Genomic DNA, 22126 nt, shown 5'->3' with positions numbered 1-22126 from the left:
ACCACAGCTACAGCAGTCTCTGAGTGTCCTTATAATGAAACAATTCCCTCAGTCACTCTGTGTGAGCAGAGTCCCCTTCTCAAAGGAAAGTCTTTGAGACAATTTTCACTTCACATCATGGAGCTTGTTGTGGGTGGGGCTTTGCTAATTCCTAAGAGGAACTCAAGGCATCTTTCCTATTGTTCTGGTGCATAGTTGGCATCTAAACTCCACACCACCTTGGATACATCAAACTTGCTCCTTTTCTGGCCAAAATATAAAGTTTCACTTTCCACTCTGCTTTTTGCTCTGGATTCTACTATAAATTTGGCTCAAAGTAGCCGGTAATAACCATACCATAGCTTCAATCCCATGCTGCCTTGAAAATTTCCTCCCCCAGACAAACCACTCTGTCACCTTTAAACTCAACTTCACACAAGTCTCAGGGCATGAACAAAATGTAGACAAGTTCTTTGCAAGAGTATAACACAAGGGGAGTCTACCATAATTCCCAGTAGAGTCCTCATTTCCATCTGAAACTTCATCAGCACAGACTTTACAATTGTCATTCCTATCAGCATTCTGGTCTGATAGGTTCAGAATTTCCCACTAAGCATACAGCATTTTCTAGCTCATTTCACCAAACTTCCAAATTCCTTGCATATCAACTCCAAAAGTTTCTGAACTGTATTGCCAGTCATACTCACATCAAAAATCCCACTTATCATCCTCATTATAAGTTATCTAGATTTCCATGGTCTGATAAAATATCTGATATAATCAACATAAAAAGGAGGAAAGATTTACTTTGGCTCATAGTTTCAGAGGTTTTAGTCCATGGTTACTTTGGGCCTGTGGAGGCACAGTATGCCATAGAAGGAACATATGGAAGAGAAAGATTGATCACCTCATGGTAGCCAGGAGATACAGAGAAAGACAGAGAGTGGAGAGAGACAGAGAGACAGAGACAGAGAGAGAGAGAAAGAGAGAGAGAGAGAGAGAGAGAAGCAACTGGGGTCCCAATATTTCTTTCAAGGACACACCACCAGTGAAATAAAAAAAAAAAGAACATCCACTCAGCCCCACCTCCTAAAGCTTCTACCACCTCCCAGTAGTGTCATAGCCTTGTGACTAGGCCTTTGGTATCTGGGCCCTTGGGAGATTTTAAAATGCAAAAACAAAAAATAAATATGTATCATTGCCGCAGTCCAGCTGCAGCAAAATAACCGGGGGGGGGGGGGGGGGGGGGGTGACGAACAACTTGTGTAGATTGATACAGCAGGAGTGAGAGCCGTTTATTGTAGGACAACAGAAGTATTTATACATTCCACACAGCTTATCTTAATTAGCATAAACTAGATACATCAGTCAACCAATAAGGAATCTCCACACTTAATGGCTCACTGGCATTACTTTACAAACCACTCCCTCTAGCAACATGCCAGGCACCATCCAGACTTGTTTACAGACTAATATTTGCCAGGCGCCATCCAGACTTGTTTACAGACTCTAGCATATCATGTGACTTAACTGAATTTTTAAAATCATGTCTTTATTAGATTAAAGTAATTGAGGGTAAAATTGGCCTGACATTTAAAAAATATATATATTAAATGTTACCTGTGATTCAGCTCTCAAATATATATGCTTAATTTGTGATTGAGAAAAATAGTCTATTAAAAATGACTTTATCATGTCTTCAGCACAGCAAAAATTAAATGATTAGGCTATGGTGTTTAGAATGTACTCTGAAATAATAGAAGGGGGGGAATTGGACGGAAGATAAATAAAATAAGATTGGTCATCAATTGACAAGTACTGATGCAAGATAATGGACATTTAGTGGTTTATTATACTATTTTTTGCACATTGGCATAAGTTTGAATTTTTTGGAACAAAGAGTTTAAAAATCTAAAAAAGAAAGAAAACTAGCTAAGCTTTTGATAAACTAGTGTTTGGCTCAAATGTCCCCCTAGCATCTCAAGTAAGAAAGTAAAAGTCAGAAAAATTCTGGGAATAGTGGTGCATGACTGTAGTCCCAGCAACTCAGGAGGCTGAGACAGGAAGAGTGCAAGTTCAAAGCCAAACTCAGCAAAAGCAAGGTGCTAAGCAACTCAGTGAGATGCTGTCTCTAAATAAAATACAAAATAGGGCTGGGGATGTGCCTCAGTGGTTGAGTGCCCCTAAATTCAATCCCCAGTACCAAAAAAAAAAAAAATGTTAGGAAAAAACTGTGTGCCATTAATTTCAGGCAGTGTGTGTGGGGGGAGGGGTGTGTGTGTGTGTGTGTGTGTGTGTGTGAGAGAGAGAGAGAGAGAGAGAGAATATGCATGCATCTTTAATGTATATAAACACTCACATAAAAATATGAAAAATGTTTAATAAACAGACATGAAAATATATATAGATTGTGTGTGTGTGTGTGTGTGTGTGTGTGTGTGTGTGTGTGTGTGATGGCTTTTTTGGAATGAACAAGCCTGGATTCTCAGACCTTCATGTTCTAGCTGAGGATCCTGATCTTTCAGTATAGTTAACCCCTGGGCTATAGTTTGGATGTGGTTTGTTCCCACAAGGTTCATCTGTAAGAGGCTTAGTTCCCAGTGTGGAGGTGATGGAACCCAACTTAGCAATCTACTGGTTGCTCTCTTTTCCCCTTTGTATATAGAGGTTGCATTAGCTCAGCTGATAGTATTCTCAGATTCCTGCACAATCCCTTGTGTGGGTTTCACTCACACCTTTATAAACAGTTTTATGTGCCATGAGTTTTCTATTTCCATCCCCCTTACTAAACAATAAGTGGCACATAGTTACTAAAAATAGAGTTAGAGGGATTATTATACACTTTCTCTTAGTTATATCCTAGGTGAAATCTTAAGCTACACAGAACCTATATAGAGACAGAGAAGAGAAATGTGGAATCGTGGTTATCAGCCAAATACTAGTCTGCAAACCAGCTCCCTCTGCTAGTAGGCATAAAGGGAGCTGAAAGTACAGTTCCTTCTCTGAAAGCCCCAACTTCTGAGAGTATTTCAGCTCCTCTATCTTCCCCTATATTCAAAAGTATGTGTTATACCACACCAAACATTGCATTTTAATTACCTGACTACCTCTATTTGTTTCCTCTACTAGAATGTGAGCAATTCAAGGAAAAAAGCTTGATTTTTTTTTCAATTTTATAACCCTAATATCTAGCATAGAGGTGATCACATAGCAGACAAAACAATTAATTAATAAATGCATGCATAAATGAATGATTGCCAGTGGGGTCAGTGTGTTCCATAGTAGGAGATCTAAACAGAGGCCTTTTCACATTCTAGTTACCATCTGCTTTCCAAAAACAGCCCCAAATCCAAATATGACCTTGGTACCATAGAAAAAGAGTCTTTCTCATCTGAATCACTCCCATCTGTCTGTCTACAACCAACATAAGGTCTTGAGGCTGAGACACACCTTCATTTGTTAAAAGGCGGGGGAGAGGGTGGAGCAGATGGTAAATTAAGGTACTAAAGCTCATTAATTCCTAATGGAGGCTTCCTCCTGGATGTAATTAGAACAAAAAGGAGGAAGAGCCAAAGGAGGGGTATTTGGGAAATAAAGTAGGCAGCTGGAAGAGGTTTATGAAAGGTATAAACCCTCAGGGAGCTTTCCATTAGAGAGGATAATAACATCCACACTTCACAATTACACAGTTCTTTACAACCAGCAAAACACTTCTGCACACGTTATTCCACTAGAGTCTAAAAAAATCATGGTGGTACATGGCAAAGGATTTTTATTTTACCAACAACTTAGTCACTCTGTGACTATGAATGGAGCAAAAGTGACGTTCAGACCAGTTCAAGAGCTAGTGCACCTAGCTCATCTGTCACACTCCACCCTATCCTTTCTGCTACTCTCATTACCAATCACTTAAAGGCCTTCCAGTTGCCTTCTCTTTCTGACTGGCAAGTGGGATACAGGGACACTTAATAAGCCTAGAGTTTTTATGTTCTTACATCCTCATGGGAAACTTCCCATTGGGAAGTGTTTCAAACCAGGAAAGAAAGGAGTTACTACCACAAGACCTAGTTAGTGTCATTCCATTTCTTCCTACTGTTCTTGGCACAAAATACATGTATGCACATATATAGTTTCATAGAGATTGAGAATTAAGTATTATACTTTGATCTTCTAAGAAGTGTGCAGTATAAATCTGAGTTATCTGTATTAAATGTAGAGCCTTCATTATTAAGAGCTTGCTATAAAGTTTGGGTAATTTTATAAAATGTCAATCTATCTAAAAAGAAGTCTATAGCATGAAAAGTGACTTGTGTTACAGGAGTCCTTTGAAGTCTTCTTTTCTCTCAAAGGTACATAGCTGACCTAGTTCAGAAGTGAGTGGAAAAAGAAGGAGGAGAACATTCTGTTTAACCAGTATCAATAGTTTGTAGCCATCTAGTTCTCAATATCATTTTCCTCCCAAGGAAGCATTCAGCTAACATTTTTATTGGACTGATGCCCAGATGTGCTCCATTAATCCATGCAACTCTCTCAGTTGGATGCTTCAGATATTATCATCCATGAGTCCATATAGCACAAATATATTTCTAGAAATATTGTCATTGTATTACGTATGATCCTAACTTCATGAATTATACCTTCAAAGTAAATCAGAAAATACTGGATGTTTTATACTCTTTTAGTCATCTTAGTTTCCACAAATTGCCTTTTATTTTCATATCAAATGTAACTAAATTGGTTTTAGTGTGTTGTTATCTTAGTTTCCATCAATATCATCATTGGGTGTTGTTGACGATGTGTGATCTTTAAATTTTATTTGTTGTCTTTCTGCTTTGTGAGTTTCATTAGTTCAAACATTGTCTTCCACCTGTGCCTTTCTGAGATGTATTATGGACACTTTTGAAAAGTGATTTATTTCTGGTATTCTAACTATTAAGTCTCCAAACAAAACTAACTAGTTACAAATTTAGCATAAAACCTGTCCATTTGTAGATGATTGGGGACAGAAATATAGTGTCCTTGTTTATTAGTTATGTTGTCCTTAAATAACTATGGGTACCTCAGCATGGTAATACAATTCTTTCTCAAAATACTATGTGATTTAAAAACCAATGATAGAGTGAGCAATGGTCTACCCCGGAATTTTCAGGATATTTTTAATGAATGGGCTTGGTTCCAAGAAGGCATTTAAATGAAAAAAGCATTTACTCATGGAAAGGTTAAAAAAAAAAAAGTACCTCAATATACTACATTAATTTCAAAAGGAAAACAGAACCTAATTATATTAGGATATCCTGGTTCTGAAGATAGTCTGGAACACAGAAAACTCCATATGACCTGTAGAACCTTGAGCATGGCTCTATTCCTCTGTCTGCACACAGAAAACAACAATGCCATTCAGCCATGACCGAGAGACAATCTATGACTAAATATCACTGGGAATATTATCATCCACATATGTTGGTGACAAGTGCCTTGCAATTAAATAGCATAAGAAGCAATACAGGTTTGTAGTTGGAAATTTTGTCTTAAGGTATGATTAGGAGTCAGAGACTAACCATGGATAAATATTCCTGTAGTTTGGTAAAGGTTTCCAAGTCTCAAGACAAGGAAAGCTCTTCTACCCAGATATGGAACTTTCCATGAGCATTCTAGAGCCTCCAAACTATAGGTTATACTTGGCCTTTCTTCTTCCCTTTAAAGATCACACTGTCACAATCTTGGCTATAATAGATTCACGCCTACTCATAAAGAGTTTCAGAGAATAGTAACTTCAGCCATGGCTGTAGGATATGTATATGTATCTGGCAAGAGGAGATCAGTAACTTCAGTAACCCTGTTGCTTCTATCCAATTTATTTTGTAAGGTCCCATTTATCATGCTGAAAATTCAGTCCAAGTCTCCCTGTTCTTTCTTTTTAACAACAATGCATTTGTTCATTCAATAATTACTTGTTGAGTCCTTCTTACATTCCAGGCGAAGTTTTAGGAACTGGGATTTGGCAGAGAACAAGAGGCAAAAAATTTTTTCCTTTCATGGTCTTTATTATTCTGTTCAATTGACAGTAACATTCTTATTTCTTATAAGAAATTGGGTCAACGTTTTTGATCAAAGCTAGTTTTGTTGGAATTTAATTTCTTTAACAAAAAAAAATTCAGCTACACGAAAACTAACATTAGGTTACTCTTATAATTTTGCAGCATTTTCGGCAGGTTATTTTCTATTAATTTTCATTCTTATGTTCCCTGGAAGTATACCCTAGAGTGAAAAATAGTTTTCCTGGAAGTATGCACAGCTAAATCACATCTGTATCCTTCAAGGAAGAAGGGGGCCTACCTCGCCATATTGCCCAGTCAGTCCTGGAAAAAAAAAAAATGTGGAATTGCTCTTATATCATGCTTCCTAAGAAGGAAATAGGGAAGGACCATACAATACTAACCACTCTTGCTAGTCCTTAACCACTGCTACTACCACCATTTTGTTTTGACTTCATAGACATTGGACCATTCAATCTTCATAGCAACCCAATGAGGAAGAGATGAGTAAACTGAGGATTGTTTACAATTAAGAGCTCCAGCAAATGGTGATGCAAGGTCTGTTAGCTTTCTGTTACTATAACAAAATACCTTGGATAATCAACTTTGAAAGATAAAAGTTTTATTTTGACTTGTAGTTTTAGAGATTCCAGTCCATGATCAGGAAGACCTATTGCTTTTAGGCCTGTAGCAAGGTAGGACATCATGAAAGGTGTATGAAAAAAGGAATACTATTTACAACACAAGCCAGGAAGCAAATAAGGAGAGAGAAGAAGGGCCAGGGTCCCACAATCCTCTCTAGAAGCATACCACCAAGACTGAAAGAACCCCCACTAGGCCCCACCTCTGGAAGTTTCTACAATCTCCCAGTAGACACTCTGGGGACCAAGCTTTTAACACATGGGCCTCTGGGAGACTCTCAAGACCCAGATAGCACAGGGATTCACAGTAGGGTCTGTCTGATCCTAGCTATCATTCTTTTATGAAAAGTATACTTAATTGTGTAATAAAACTATAGAAAGGAATTATTAAATGAAAGCCATTATTATTTCACATCTCACAGAATAGCATTATCCCAGATGAAGAGAGTGCATGTTTTGAACATGCCCAAGTAATTTTTGTTCATTCTCTGAGTCTTTCCTTATGTAATAAAAGCATCATTTGGTTCTCAAATACACACTCCTATAAGAGGAAGACCTTCCTCTTCATGTCTAATCAGAATTTAAAAGAAAGGCGAGGCCTGTTGGTGCATGCCTATAATCTCAGCAAATCAGGAGGTTGAGGCAGAAATATTGCAAGTTCAAAGATAGCCTCAGCAACTTAGTGAGACTCTATCTCAAAATATAAAATTTTAAGGCTGGGGAAGTTGTTCAGTGGTTAAGTGCCCTTGGGTTCAATCCCTGATTAAAAAAAAAAAAGAATTCAAAAGAAAGGAATGTTCAATGCAGATATCTAGGTATATAACTTAGAGAAAGTAGTTTTAGGTGCTTCCCTTTCTGAAAACAAAGAACTATCAGGGAGGAAATCACTTCAGTTTGTTTTAGGAAAAACAAAGATTCACAACTCCAAGAATAATGAAACAATCAGAACACAACTCAACTATGTAAAACTAGTTAAGAGTAAATTGAGCAACAAAAGGTTGATGGTGATTACAATCAAGATGTGATTGTTATTTCACAAACTCTTGGTTCATGGGAGTCAGTTTTCTTTCATTTTTTTCTTTATTAAGCTTAGAATGTATGTTTTATCAGTTATATTTGGTGAAAGGACAGTTTTATTTACCATTATTTTGAGAGTGAAGTATATTCTTTGTAAAAATACTCATTCCTGGATCCAGAGTCCCCCAGTCCCCCTTGGGCCATCCTTACTTACAAAGCTACCTTTGTCTAGTCCTGAGCCCCAGAAATGCTGTCATTTCTCAACAGAACAAAACACAACAACCATCATGGAGTGTTAGCAATTTGAGTAAGGGCCTGACCCCGAGGATATACACACACACAAAGGCTATTTAACCCCAGACAATAGGACCTCATGCTCTCCACTGCTCATTTGGTGCTTATCAGAAAACCCTGAGTCACACCGGTTATCTTTTCAAGCAAACTCAATAAAAAACTTCCTAAATATACAAAGCACTTGTATTAAATATTGAAGGACAAGAAGGTCAATAGATGATCTGCTCTCTTTTCTGTAATCTATCATGGAAGAAAGAGATATAGTCCTGACACAAAGCAATAAGTGCAGAGATAAAGAGAAAAAATAGCACATCAGGAAGAGTGATGTTAATTTGATGAGAATGTCTCCTGTACTTTCCACTTTACTGTAAATCCCCAGAAGCCAGAATTTTTATTTTCTAGAATCTTTATACATAATGAGTGTTTTGGTCTATTTTCCTTTTTTTTTTTTTAAATTTATATATTTCAGCAGAATGCATTACAATTCTTATTACACATATAGAGCACAATTTTTCCTATCTCTGGTTGTATACAAAGTATATTCACACCAATTCATGTCTTCATACATGTACTTTAGATAATAATGATCATCACATTCCACCATCATTTCTAACCCCATGTATAATCCTTTTTATTAAGAGTTAGAAAAACAACTCTAGGTTAAAGAATACTATCTTGTATACTCTTAAGGTCTAGAAGTGGCCTTGTTATGGTTTGGATGTGAGGTGTCCCCCCGAAGTTCTGGTGAGACAATGGGGGAGAGTTCCGAGGGGGAATGATTGGATTATGAGAGTCTTAACCCAATCAGTGGATTAATCACCTGATGGGATTGAGTGGTAATTGAAGGCAGGTGGGGCATGGCTGGAGGAGGCAAGGCACTGGGGCCATGGCAGTAGGATATATATTTGTATCTGGCAAGAGGAGATCAGTAACTACTCTCTCTCTCTCCCTCTACCCCACCCTCCCCCCTCCCCCTTCTTAATTATCATGTTAGCCCTCTCTGCCACACTCTTTCACCATGATGTTCTGCCTCATCTCGAGTCCCTACGCATGGAGTCAGCCTTTTATGGACTAAAACATGTGAAACTGTGAGCCCTCAAATAAATTTTTCCTCCTCTACAGTTGTTCTGGATGGGTCTTTTAGTCATAGCAGCAAAGCTGATAAAACAAGCCTGATATTGGATCAGGTTTTCTAAGGAACACATAAATTTTTTTTCTCTTAATTCCAGGCTCTGGAATTTTTTTTTTTTTCTTCACTGGGGCTTCACTATCCAAAGACCTTCTTGGTGGGATTAAAGACAGCCCCTGAAATATTGTATCTGATTAGTAATACTAGCAGAAAAAGTGCTTCTCTTCTCTCAAATTTTAGCAAAATTCATAAAATTTATTCCACATAGAATGTTTGTGTTGTGTGTCTTCTGCCATATGAGTTACTAGGGTCGGAGGAATGGAATATATTGGCTAGCCATTCTAAGTCACATGCCTGTGACTGGGGCAGGAGGGACATCTAAAGCTCATGACCAAGAATTGCAGAAGGACATTTCTCCCAGAGGGAAACACGAAGAGCAGTTACTATAGGAGAGGGGAATGTTTTCCTGGCAAGACAAACAACACATGCCTACCATAAAAAAAAATGTTCAACAAGTCCTTGTTAATTGATGGATTGATTTGTAAGCCTGGGATAAATAAGATGATAATAAATATGATGTGCAAAGGGAAATGTAGCCAAGAAAAATTGTGAAATGAAACCACAGAGACGGGCAGTTTCCAGCAAGTCCTCTTGGAAACAAATCAACAAAAAGGAACCTCTCCAGACTGTTTGCACTATTTGAGAAGAATTAACTGAGTCTGCCATCAGCAAACAACTAACTCTGAGGGCTTGCTTGGGTAAGGTCTGCATTCTTTGATACAGTAATGGTAGTACAGGTGTCAGGAAGGGAACATGGTTAAATGTTTGGGATCACCAGGAAACAGAGGAAAAGTAAATAGAATAATATATGTATCTATAAATTTCAAATATCAGGCCTTGGCTAACAACACTTGAAAGTGGATTCATTGCACACTTTAATCAGATATTCTTGTAGTATTTAAAATACTTCAGTAAATGTCACAATGGAGAGGTACGACTTTGGATTATGGAATGGTCTGAATTGACATCAATATACATATCCTTCAAGATAAAATAAATTGGTTCTATGATGCAATCACTATCAAACCTGCTTAAAATCGGGTATTATCAAGGCAGAGGAAACCTTTAAAATGTGATAGTAATTCTGTTGCTTAAATAAATAAATTTCCATTATCATATTAATGTAAACCATGTTTAATCAACTCAGTAGAAGAAGGTCTGAGTAGTTCTCACTTCCACCGACCAATGGAAGTTCTAAGGATCCTTCCATTCGGCCATGTGACTCCAGCCAATCTGCCCCTGGGATCAGACAGCTGCCCTTCTTGGCACCTCACAATTCTGAAACTGTGAGTCTAATATAAACTTTTCCTCCTCTAAGCTGTTTTTGTATTTTGCTCTCAGCAATGAAAAGCTGACTAACCCATGAATCAAGGAAATAGACCTCTGAACAAGACTAGGAAACAATGATAGAGGTTCCTGTTTCCCAAACATTAGTCATTCATGTGCCATTTTCATGACTTGGGCTCTGCTCACATATTGATCTTATTATCATTTATTTAAAAATTGATGATATTATACAGTTTTCAGTTTAAATAAAATAAATTTCTTCTCAAAAGGACCCATTTTTCTGCTATTGTGAAAGAAAAGTCTTGTTATAAATATAAAAGGTAATTATGAAATATACCCTATAATTTTAAAACTCTACCTATATGAGTTCATGTATCACTCCAAATAATCCTGAATTCCTAAACGTGGCTGATGGAGTACATACACACCTGCATACACTTTTGGAAACTCTGTAGTAGATGAGCTTGGCTGAGCAAAGCCAAGGCCAGTGTGATCCAGATACAGTTTCCTTCCACTAGCTTATGGTTGGCACACGGTCCATATCTTCTTCCCAGAAGCTAAAAAAAAATAAAAAATAAAAATGAAGCAGACCATTGACCTCAAAAAAACTTAAATAATTTATTTATCAAAGAACCTATGCGTATCTTCATGCTAGTCTAACTTTCTTATATATTTGAGAGCTATTATAGGAATCTGTGTAGCTAAGGGTCATATTTTAGAAGGAAATGTATTATTAAAACCTTTCTAACTCATGGTCAAGATGCCCTTTGACAAGATAGTTAAACTTGATGACTTGATGATGTTATTCATCTTATCTGTTTGAAAAGGTCTAAAATGCTTGTCCTGCCTCCTCTTAAATAAAACTATCAAAAGGATTAATGGAAGAAAAACTCTAGAATACTCCAAACTCTCTCCAAAAAGACAGCAGTAAAACAGCAGGTGCCTCTTGTGAACATACATTTGTCTTCTTCTTGTAAATTCATCCTGAAGGACATCAGGCTTCCAGCTTATATTTAATTGGCTGATTATGTTGTCACTCTTGAGCTCCTTGCCAAGTTGCAGGGAAGAGTTTTCTTGGAAACCATAGTTTCCAAACTTTCTCCAGCTATGCAGTTTAATTACATCTAGCAAAATGACAACAGAGCTCATAATTAGCCTGGAGATTAATTACTGCTAAATCAGTCCAAACACCACAGCTACCAAATTCAACACAGGTGCTTAGGCAAAGAGAAAAGAGTTTTCTCAATACCTAGCATAAGGTGGACATGAAAGATTCACTTTATGATCCTCTTCCCATGAGCTTAAACATACAACCTGTGCAAAATGCCTCATGTCTTTATAGCCAGGATGTCCCTAAGTATTTTAAAAAGAATAAGGCCCACAAGAACTCAAAATAGCGATACCATATGTACTGAAATGTATAATGACTGAAGCAAAATCTTCCCACTCAAATTTCTGCAATAGAGCTTCTTTTCTCCTTTTGCATTTTATTCATATTTCATCTTCTGTTTTTAGAATTACAAATGCAAGAGAGATGGGAGTTGATGTTCAATTGGTGCACTAGTTAGCTATCTATCACTGTGATAAGATACCTGAGATAATCAACTTAGAAGAAGAAAAGATTTATTTTGGCTCATAGCTTTAGAAGTTTCAGTCTATGGTCACTTGGCTCTGTCACTTTACACCTGAGGTGAGGCAGAATATCATGGAGGAAAGCACATGGTGAAGCAGAGATGCTCACCTCATGGTTCTGGGAAACAAAGAGAAAGAGGAAGAGGCTGAGGTTCTAGTATCATCTTGAAGGCACACCCCCAATGTCCTAACTTCCTTCCACTAGGCCCCTCCTCCTAAGTACTCCACCACCTCCCAATAGCACCATTAGCTGAGGACCAAGTCTTCAAAATATGAACCTTCTGGGGACATTTAATAAGTAAAAGTTTCAATTATGTAAATGAATGTGTTCTAGAGATCTGCTGTACAACATTGCACCTGTAGTTAACAACACTATATTGTGCACTTAAAAGCCTGTTAAAAGGGTAGAACTCATGTTAATTGTTCTTGCAGCACAAGGAAGTTTTTGGAGGTGATGGATATATATCTATTACCTTGATAGTGGTGACCAGTGTGTATCCAAGCTCATCAAATTGTATGTATTATATCTGTTCAGAATTTTGTATAGTAATTTATACCTCAATAAATCCGTTTTTAATAAAAGAAAGAAAAGAATAAGCAAAAAACCTTATTGTACCTTATGTTCATCCTGTGCCCCTAACATGCCAGGAAAACCCATAGAGAAGGCTACCATCCTGCCAGACACGGTGATGAGCACTGCCAGACCAGACTCTAAAGGCAGTAACCACCTCCCTGCAACATTTTCTTTCCTCTCTGGGAATTACTGGAAGAAGAAAAGTTTCAGTGAGCTAGACAGGGAAAGGAAGGGATTGATCCCATTTATAAATGCTTTATCACTTTTTACCTACAAATCACTCGGGTACCTTTAAATACATGTATGCCTAGAATCAAACAAACAGATTATATTTTCAAGGGATTCTAATGTACAGCTAGAGTTGGGAATGACTGGCCTGGAGTCACAAGTAGATTGGACAGATTGTAGAATTCTATAAGACCCAAGGAAACAGACAGAACCAGAAGTGGAGAAGGGAAAAAGAAGAACAAGGTCAGAATATAGGAGACAAAAAAGAATGAAGAGCTACAAATCAGAATCTCAGAAGCTCATATACAAATGCAGCTGGTTATGATTTTTGCTGAAAAAGCACTTTCAATGGGTTTATACGATACATGTGTTTATTGGTTTGATTTTGTTTGCAAATTTATTTGTAAATTGGAGAAGTGATGATTTCTTTGCTTGTTTTGTTTTTAATAATCCTAAAATTGACTAAAACAAATAAATTATGTTTATGCAACTGGAAGGGAAACCTGTGCAAAGGAAGGAGGAAATGAAATCTAGAGAGAGCTTGTGAAAAGATTTAAATCCATGAAATGTATGCAAATATGTAGGACTAATGTTCCTATCTCAGCCTACACCAGGACGTGAGGGAAGCTACTGCAAAGCCATTTGCTTGCACAAGACTGGAGGAGAGAAGACATGGCTGCCAGGAGAGGAATGTTGTCAGATCCACTTCAGAACGAGCACAGCCGAGCTCGTCAGTGCTGGGAAGCCAACCACTGTGCAGCCAGCCGAACCACCATCTGCCAGGCTGTCTTCTCGGTGCTGGGCCAAGCTGAGAGCAGCCACCCACCCCACCTCAGAGAAACAGGGACAGGCGACCTCTCAACACAGCCCTGTCCACAGGGGTCCAAGGGTATGGGGCCCCAGAGACAAAGACCCCCAGTCCTGTGTGTAGGCATCCTCCCCACACACCCTTGGGCTTGCCCTGGTAGGAAAAGGCACTCTGTAAGGCTGGATCCCCTCTTCCATTCTCAGGTCCCCAGCTCCCCTGTGGGATTGCTCAAGTCCACTTGGGGTAGCCATGATGCAAACTCCGAAGACCTGGGTTCAAGGCTCAGTTCTACATCTGCCTTATCAGAGCATCGGCAAATCATTTCATTTCTGTAAGTCCCAGTTTCCTCATTTGTAATGCAGGTAAGGTGGAATTTTAGAGTTCATCTCATCAAACCATATCATTCTACAACCAAATAAACTGAGAACTGGAAAATGTAAAGTGAATCCCCAACTTCACCCGGCTAACAGAGGACGATGCAGAATGGAACACCCACATTTCCTGACTAGAATCCAGTTTTCTTTCTCACCAGCTCCCCTCTACCTCAATATTTCCCCTAACTCCTTTGTAAGAGGGAATCTTAGGAGATAGGAAGAGCTTATGGTTCAATATCATGCATTAACTACTCACACAGCTCCACTTCACTCCCCAAAGCCCACTGGTTCATAAACAATATTTTTAAAAGGAAGAGAATGAGATGGAGTGGGGAGGCCATAGCAATAACCCATCAAGTTTGGAATATGTCCTGGGTGACAGAAAACTCATTGAGATTGGATTAGAGAAAAACTTCCAAAACAACAAGAAAATTACTGATATTGATTATGTTAAGTAGGATAAATAACATCACATTTTATTATTAGATATATAATTTATATAATCTATAGTATACATTAATCACATATGTATTATAATATGTGATAGATTACTAAGCAGCCTTCTGAATACATAGTAGTTGGGATGATCTTCATATACTGGCAGAGACATATGTTAATAATATAATGGCAAAATAATAATAATAATGGCAAATGAAAAAAACTCCAAAACTATATGATTAATGTAAGTTATTTTACATTTGCATGAAGCACATTTGTACATTTAAAATATAATTACATACATGGTGTTATAAAAACACCTGAACTATCATAGGCTCCATTATATACTTAAGGAAACTGAGGCACAGAGGGGTAAGGAAATTTTCTCAAGGTCACAGGGCTACAATGAGTAAATGGAAGGGCTGCGACACAAATTGAGACCATCTGCTTCACCAATGACTTTCCACCTGTCCCAACACTACAGAAAGCTTGAAAGCACAGATACCAGTATAGCCCCCAGGGAAGTCAATGGTGAAAACTTTTAAATTTTCTTTTACATTTTCCTGTTGTTCAATAATATTCAATAAGAGTATTATTTTTTCATGTTTTAAAAATTATCATACTGCAAAATTTGGGTTCTTTGAATGCACAATGTAGGAATTACAACATGTGTAAAAGTTCATATCACTACCATCACAACTAGGAGACAGAATAGTTTCGTTGTACCTCCAAATCTCCCACTTTCTCTCATTTTAGAGCCACATGATCCCCCACACCAAACCCTATAGCTTTGATTTGAGAATATCATGAAGCATGTAATCTTTCAAGATTAGATTGTTTAACTCAGCATAATGCCTTTTCAATTTATCCAGGTAGTTTCAGACACTGATAGTTTGCTCCTTTGCATTGTTGTATAGTATTCCATCCTGGAGATGTACCAATTCATTTATCCATCTTCCCCATTGAAGGACATGTGAGATGCTTCTCATTTTTTTTCTTGTACAGAAAAGCTCTAAGCATTTGTATGCAGGTTTTTGTAGGAACACACCTTTTCATTTGTCTTGGAGGAAATACTTAGGAGTTTGCTTGCTGGGTATAATAAGAAGTATATATTTACTTTTATATGAAACTGCCAAACTGTTTTCCAGAGTTGCTGTACAATTTCGCATTTCTACTAGCAATGGATAAGAGTTCCAATTGTTCCTATTCTCATCAGCACTTGATATTTTCGGTGATTTTTTTTTACTTTAGCCATTCTCATAGGCATGTAGAAACAATATGTTACCTTTAACATTTTTTAAAAAATGAAAAATATTTAATACTATTGGCAAACATAGGCAAATAGGTTATCTTCTAAACTATTATAGAAATATAATTAAGAACTGTTTTTGAAAATTGTATTTATATGTTAAATATTTATTGAGCATCTAATATGTGCCTGCTGTGCTCCTCACTTGCATATTTCAAAGCCTTAGGAATTTTCATGTACTTCCTGATTTTTCACATCATTTTCATCTTTATTTTCTATTTATCTATAATGCCCACAGTTTGCTTTTGTAACCCCAAACTGAGCATACAAAGAAAGTATGGATCGTAATAAAGATAATATATGAAACTCCAAATAATTATTATTTGTTAGTAATTTGTTATTTGGAAAAATGTTGGTCTCTGCTGATATAAAAGTCAAGACAAGAGGAAGCCTTAGGCAGTGGACTTGGTTCTAGAATTTTGCCCACTTGTTTTGTCATCTATCAAAAGCACCGTAACAGGTGGAAAAGTTTGTTTATTCCTAACAAATGCCTTGTGAGTGTTTGACAATGAGAAATTAATTAGAGAAGATATAAGGGCCAATTGATTTTCTGGCTGCCAATTGTCCACTTTGTAGATTATTTATGGAAGCCAGAAAGAAAATAGGAGGAAAAAAGGCAAAGAAGTCTGCCCGGGGGTAGAAAGCAGCAGAGGAGATGCCCGGGAATTCAATTACAGCAATCCCTGCTGGTTCAGGGCTTCTACCAAGTCTCTGCCATGTCCTTCTTGCCAAACCTGGGCCACATGGGCCAAGCAACTATGAGTATATCATGTTACCCTTCCAAATACCTCTTCCTCCTGATTTTATATGAATCTACAACAGCATCTTCAGTGATACAGAGATGGCAGATGCAGGAAAATTACTTTTGAAAAGAAAAATCCATATTACAAAGGAGCTGACCAACATGGCCCCAGGCTGAAGGAAAACTAGGGAAATAAATTAATCTAAGGGATAACATGCACCTGTCTTATATTCAGGGAAAGACTTGCAGTTCTTCATGGGGTGATCTCACAATATTTGCTGACTCCAATTCTCCTAAACCAGGTGAAATTAATTGGCTAAAAAGGCCTTCCACAATTCTTTTGTGCAGGGTTCTAATCGTAGAGACCAAATGTGTATTTGGTTGGCTATATGATTTCATATTTGAGTCCAGATTTCACAAATAAGAACACCGAGGCCTAGAGAACGGAAATGGCTCACTTTAAAACGACATCAGGGCAAAATTACAAGAAACTGATTTTTTAAATACTCAAGTCAACAACATGAGTCAAATTTATTTATTTTACATGTCTGTGATGCCTCCTCAAAGAAAGCTTTTAAAAATGCATTGCTTTTGGAGATTACTGCCATCATCTATGACAAATTGTGTTTTTAAAGGCATTTCCTTGCAGAAATGCCATTCAAGGAAGGAGAAGAAGGAAGAAGGGTAAGTAAAGTGGACGAGGAAATAAAGAAATCTTCAAAATGCATATTAAAAACTACTACAAAATGATTGTAGGGGAAAAACACTTTTATATTAAGGCTATTTTAAAGGATGAACTCCCATTCTTAATAGTTCTAGTTGATCCTAAGTATTTTACAAGTTTACCATATCTTAATTTTACTCTAGTACTTCCGTTTAATGGAATGAAACAAATAATAAAGCTGCAAATTAATTTCAATTTGTCAATCAAGTCTTCAAGAATGAAATTCAGCCACACCACTACAACTATGACTATATATCCAGGAACTAGTAATGTGGACTTGGCCTTCAAAGTAAGTGAGAATAAAAAGGATTCAAGAAAATGGATGAGATTTCTGGAAGCAAAGATAAGTAATGGATTTTCTATTTCCAAAGAGTTCATTTCTTGGCTGTATGAAAATACATTGAAGTTCATTTATGACTACTTAAAATTCTATCCAATGTTCATGTTATTACCCATAGTTAAGGTATAGAGCACCTAAAAATAATGCATCCCATTGATATGATCTGTCTTTTCTGAGTCCCAATGGAGTGACTAAATGCTGGATAAATCCTCCTATTTCAGGTATCTTTCCTTAAAATACCTGAATGTGTACTTAATAAATAATAATGGTAGTCAATAATCATTGAGCCCTAATTCTGTGTCAGGCCCTCTTCTAAGGAAATAACATATACTAGATCATTTTGTCCTCAAGCATCCTATGAGGTGAAGTATGTTCTCCCCATTTGATAGCTGCAGAAACTGAGGCAAGAGAGCATAAGCTGCAACTTGTCACAGTCTCACAGCACATAAAAATGGAGCTGGGAGGAGTCCATGCTTGTAAAGGAAAAAAAAATCCATTTAAGAATGAATTAGGTAGAGTATAATAAAGAGATATTTTAAGTTCACACATAAGTAAATTAGAAATACAGTTAATTACAAAGAATTAACATGGCTAACCATCCTCTGGTTTCTTTGTTAACTCCACCTCCCTAGGCTTTTGTTAGAGCAATTAGCAAAAAGCACATCTTTATCCTTGGAGACAGACACTCCTATCTTCTTGCCGGTCTCCTATCTCTTAACTGTATTTCTTCTTCTTCCAGTAGCTCAACACCTGATACTCATTCATGTCACCTTTTCTTAGACCTTTGTCATAAATGGTATTTCAATTGCAAAAAGTATTAACTCCTCTTACTGTTGCACAATTTTCCATCTTTGTAGGAGAGAGCTTCGTGGCCCTGACTGTAAAAACTTTGTGTGCTTTTCTATTGCCCAAGCTATTTGTTTCTATCTTCATCTGCCCTGGATGTGCAATTTCTTCAACTAGCATGCCCTCTAAGATGCCTGCTGAGAACCTGTGAGTATCTTCTGGGTTTTCTGGGCCTTTTTGCCTTTAGTATCTTACAGTTTACAGATTGTTCATAGTTTTGTGGGTTTTTTTTTTAATTCTAAATGACTCACCAGCAGATCTCTTTAAATTGCACATTCTGGTTCAGTATCTCTGAGGTCTGAGATTCTGCATTTCCAGCAAGCTCCCAGGAGAGGCTTATCTAGCTTCAAAGGCCACACTTTGAGTAGCAGTGACCTAAAAGATTGCCATTTCTTCCTTACAAGTCTATTTTATACAGCTATCAATTCCCTAGATTTCTCTTTCCCTTTCCTTCCCCACATGCAATACCTGGGTTATAAAATTTGCACATGCAGCCAATATTGTCTCACCGAGTTTTATTTTTTTCCTCTTTCTAAAGTCACCAACATGTATGTTTCTATGTTCTCTCAAGAACCAGATAAAATCTAGAAGTTTCCTCAAGGTAGTGATTCAGGGAAACAGAAAGAGTGGGGAAAACACTGCTATATTACCCATAGATATATTCAGTCCATAAATAGGCTGTGAGGTTACCCTCTCCTCTACTTGTATTTATTCTTCTCTAGCAGCTGAAAGTAGAACTCGGAGGAAATGGAAAATAGATGAGAAGAGGACTTTGCCCAAGAGAGCTTTCATCAGTAAAGTACCAAAGTAATTACTGCACCTGACAAATTCCTACTCCTTGTTTTAGCCCAGTTTTAATAAAAGAAAGATTCAACAGTGGTTTATATTACCTGGCATTGCCTTTAATTTCATCAAGCTCCAATATGAAGACTTGCCACATTTACACTAAAACTGCTTTTTTCTCCTGAAGTTCATTTGCGAAGGCAGCCGCTGGGGCTTTAATCATCTTCTCTTCAATCTTTCATTTCTAACACACTGTGATTGATAATGGCTCTCCCAGTCCCCCTGGTGAACTAGGCAAATTCTCTATCACATCAGTCCCAGGTAGTCAGTGGGAGAAAAAGCATCCACTAATTAAGAACAGAAAGGCCATTTCAGAAATCAGGCAATAAAGACTCTGTATTCCACATTCAGGGTAGGCTACATTCAAAAATAGGGTCCTCCCACCTACTGGACCAGGCTACATTTCACCAAGCTTGGGAATGGCAGGCGCCCTTGGCATTTCAGAAGTTCTGTTGAAATCTGGGGTAATGAAATGCTGCTCGTGTTTGAGAACTCAAAGCCCTTAGAATAACCTTGTCAGTATTAAGCAGATCACAGGAGTTCAAATCTCAATCACCGAGACACCATTGTTTCAGGAGCACTTAGGAAAACCTCAAAAATGTTTTATTCTCCAGAATAACTCTTTTCGCATGATGCTGCTTAAAAAGTTCATTTTCCATGACTTTCTCTAAAAAATCTGTAGGCAGCAAGCTTATCCCTTTTGCATGATTTGAAGAGAGTCTAAAAACTCAGTCTAATATGTGGGCAAGACATCACAGAATGTATATTGCAGAAGTATGAGTCAGTAATTGAAATGCATTTGAAATGTGGTTTCCATGATTTCCATGCAATAAGAACACTCAAAAGTACTTCATTCCAAAACACTTGGACATATTAGAATTGTACCTACTATGTTTTTATAGGGCCGTTTTAAGGACTGTGGCTTACTTAAATTTTCTAAATCAGGAAGCTGGCCAGATTCCAAGGTGATACTCTAAGATTTTTACCCTCAGAGTATTGGGTTCAAAACACTGCACAATATGGAAGGAAATAACCCGGCCTAATGCTCAGCCCCAATTGGGCAAAAAAATAACTTCCTATTCCTGAGGTCCAAAAAGAGGTGTTTTAGTGAAATACCAAAGAATGAGGTAGGAATCAGACACATTGGCTCCCCAAAAAAGCCTATTCCAGAAAGGATAACAGGAGCATGGGATGGCAGAAAACTGGAAAATTATGAGGAAAAAAAAAAGAGCTATAAGGGTAGAAGAATGAGTGGCAAGGACCTGTTTTCATGGGATACATGAAACCAAATGCTCATTGGAGAACTATCTGGATGAGACCAAGAGCTCAGCTTCTGGTATTTAACATATCTACCTGTGAGTGACCTGAACTGCTTTGTTTGTGAGCATATATAAAGCTCTAAAACTGTCAGCAAGCAATGATTTGCTGAATCATACTTCTGCTGTATAACACTTAGCCTTCCTACACGTGCACACAGGCTGAGTCTCCCCTAATACTTTCTCGGCATCCTCAGGGGTATCTTGCATGAGTCTCCAAAACATGTTCCATTTGTTCTTCCACTTTGGTGACTCCTGAATTGTCAGGTGTCATCCGCACTATCTGAGGAGGAATCTGCTGTCTGACACTGCTACTGTGGCCTCCAGAAGTGAGTGGCTTTCTCTAGCACTCCATCTCCCAGAAAGCCAACATTTCATACCCTGAAGGTAGCAGGACAGTCCTATGTGTTCTGTAAGCTGTGTCCGTGCATTAATGCAGAGATGTTCTCTCTTTCCTCAGGCCACAAACCTAATGCAATGAGCTGGCCTGAGAAGTTGAACCTTTTTTTCCATCTTCATTTCTCCAAATCTGCATCTAGGAATTTGAATCAAAATCATTACAAAACCCAAAAGCATTTGTGAAATGCTTATGTGTAATGTGGGGCTTCAGATTAATAATGTGGATTGAAGCTCTTGTCTCAGAGTTTGCATTTTGAAACAGATCATCAGAATGAAAGCTCCAGTATAGATTTGATGGAACTGAACATAACTGCAAACCCAAGAAGAATGGAAGTCAAGAGCGGCTCTCCTACAACACACACTAGCTCTGGACGGTTTCAGGACCCAAGCTTCACTTGGCTTAGCAATGGACTGGCCAGAAATTAAGAATGAGAAGGGAGTGGAAGAAGCTGGCGAAGGAGGCAGTATCTGTCTCTCCTTCTTCCCCAGGAGAGAGAAGCCTTGTGGTATGTGGACTCTTCCACAGCGAAGAGCCTTAATTATTTTCTATAAGGCATTTATTGTCTGAGACAAATATCAAAACATTTCTTTTGCCCTAATTATATGTATCCATAAAAAAAAATTTTCCAAAAATACCAAGCAGGACCCTCTGGAGAAAAAAAGCCCCACTCAGAGAACATTTGGTGATCTTCATTTGAAGTGAATTCAGCATTAATTGTTCCACATTTATCAAGAATTTATTAAGAATCTAAGTGTTAATGTGATAGACATCGTCATCCAAAGTACATGTATGAAGACATGAATTGGTGTCAACATACTTTATATACAACCAGAGATATGAAAAATTGTGCTATATACGTGTAATAAGAATTTTATATTTAAAAATTAAATAATAAAATAAATAAAAATAAAAACTTATTAAAAAATAAAAATAAACAAATACATTTCAATACTTCTCAAGGAAAAGGACCATGAGAGGGCTGGGGATGTGGCTCAAGCGGTAGCGCGCTCACCTGGCATGTGTGCGGCCCGGGTTCAATCCTCAGCACCACATACAAACAAAGATGTTGTGTCCACCGAAAACTGAAAAATAAATACTAAAAAAAACTCT

General features: G+C 37.6%; 1 long non-coding RNA gene across 1 annotated transcript in view; it reads right to left on the bottom strand.

The window, feature by feature from the left end:
• LOC144376873 (uncharacterized) overlaps window positions 1–19722 on the bottom strand; it is a 32538-nt gene extending 12816 nt beyond the window's left edge. The window contains exons 1-2 of the long non-coding RNA XR_013437243.1: window positions 19348–19722; window positions 10871–10999 (exon numbers count right to left, since the gene is read on the bottom strand). This is a non-coding gene — a long non-coding RNA (uncharacterized LOC144376873). The remainder of the gene's footprint in view (window positions 1–10870; window positions 11000–19347) is intronic.
• Between the last annotated feature and the right edge of the window lie 2404 nt (window positions 19723–22126).

Source organism: Ictidomys tridecemlineatus, chromosome 4 (assembly GCF_052094955.1).
Source record: "Ictidomys tridecemlineatus isolate mIctTri1 chromosome 4, mIctTri1.hap1, whole genome shotgun sequence".
Classification (NCBI taxonomy): domain Eukaryota; kingdom Metazoa; phylum Chordata; class Mammalia; order Rodentia; family Sciuridae; genus Ictidomys; species Ictidomys tridecemlineatus.
The sequence above is the reverse complement of the archived record's forward strand: the minus strand, read 5'-3'. Positions and strand labels throughout refer to the sequence as shown.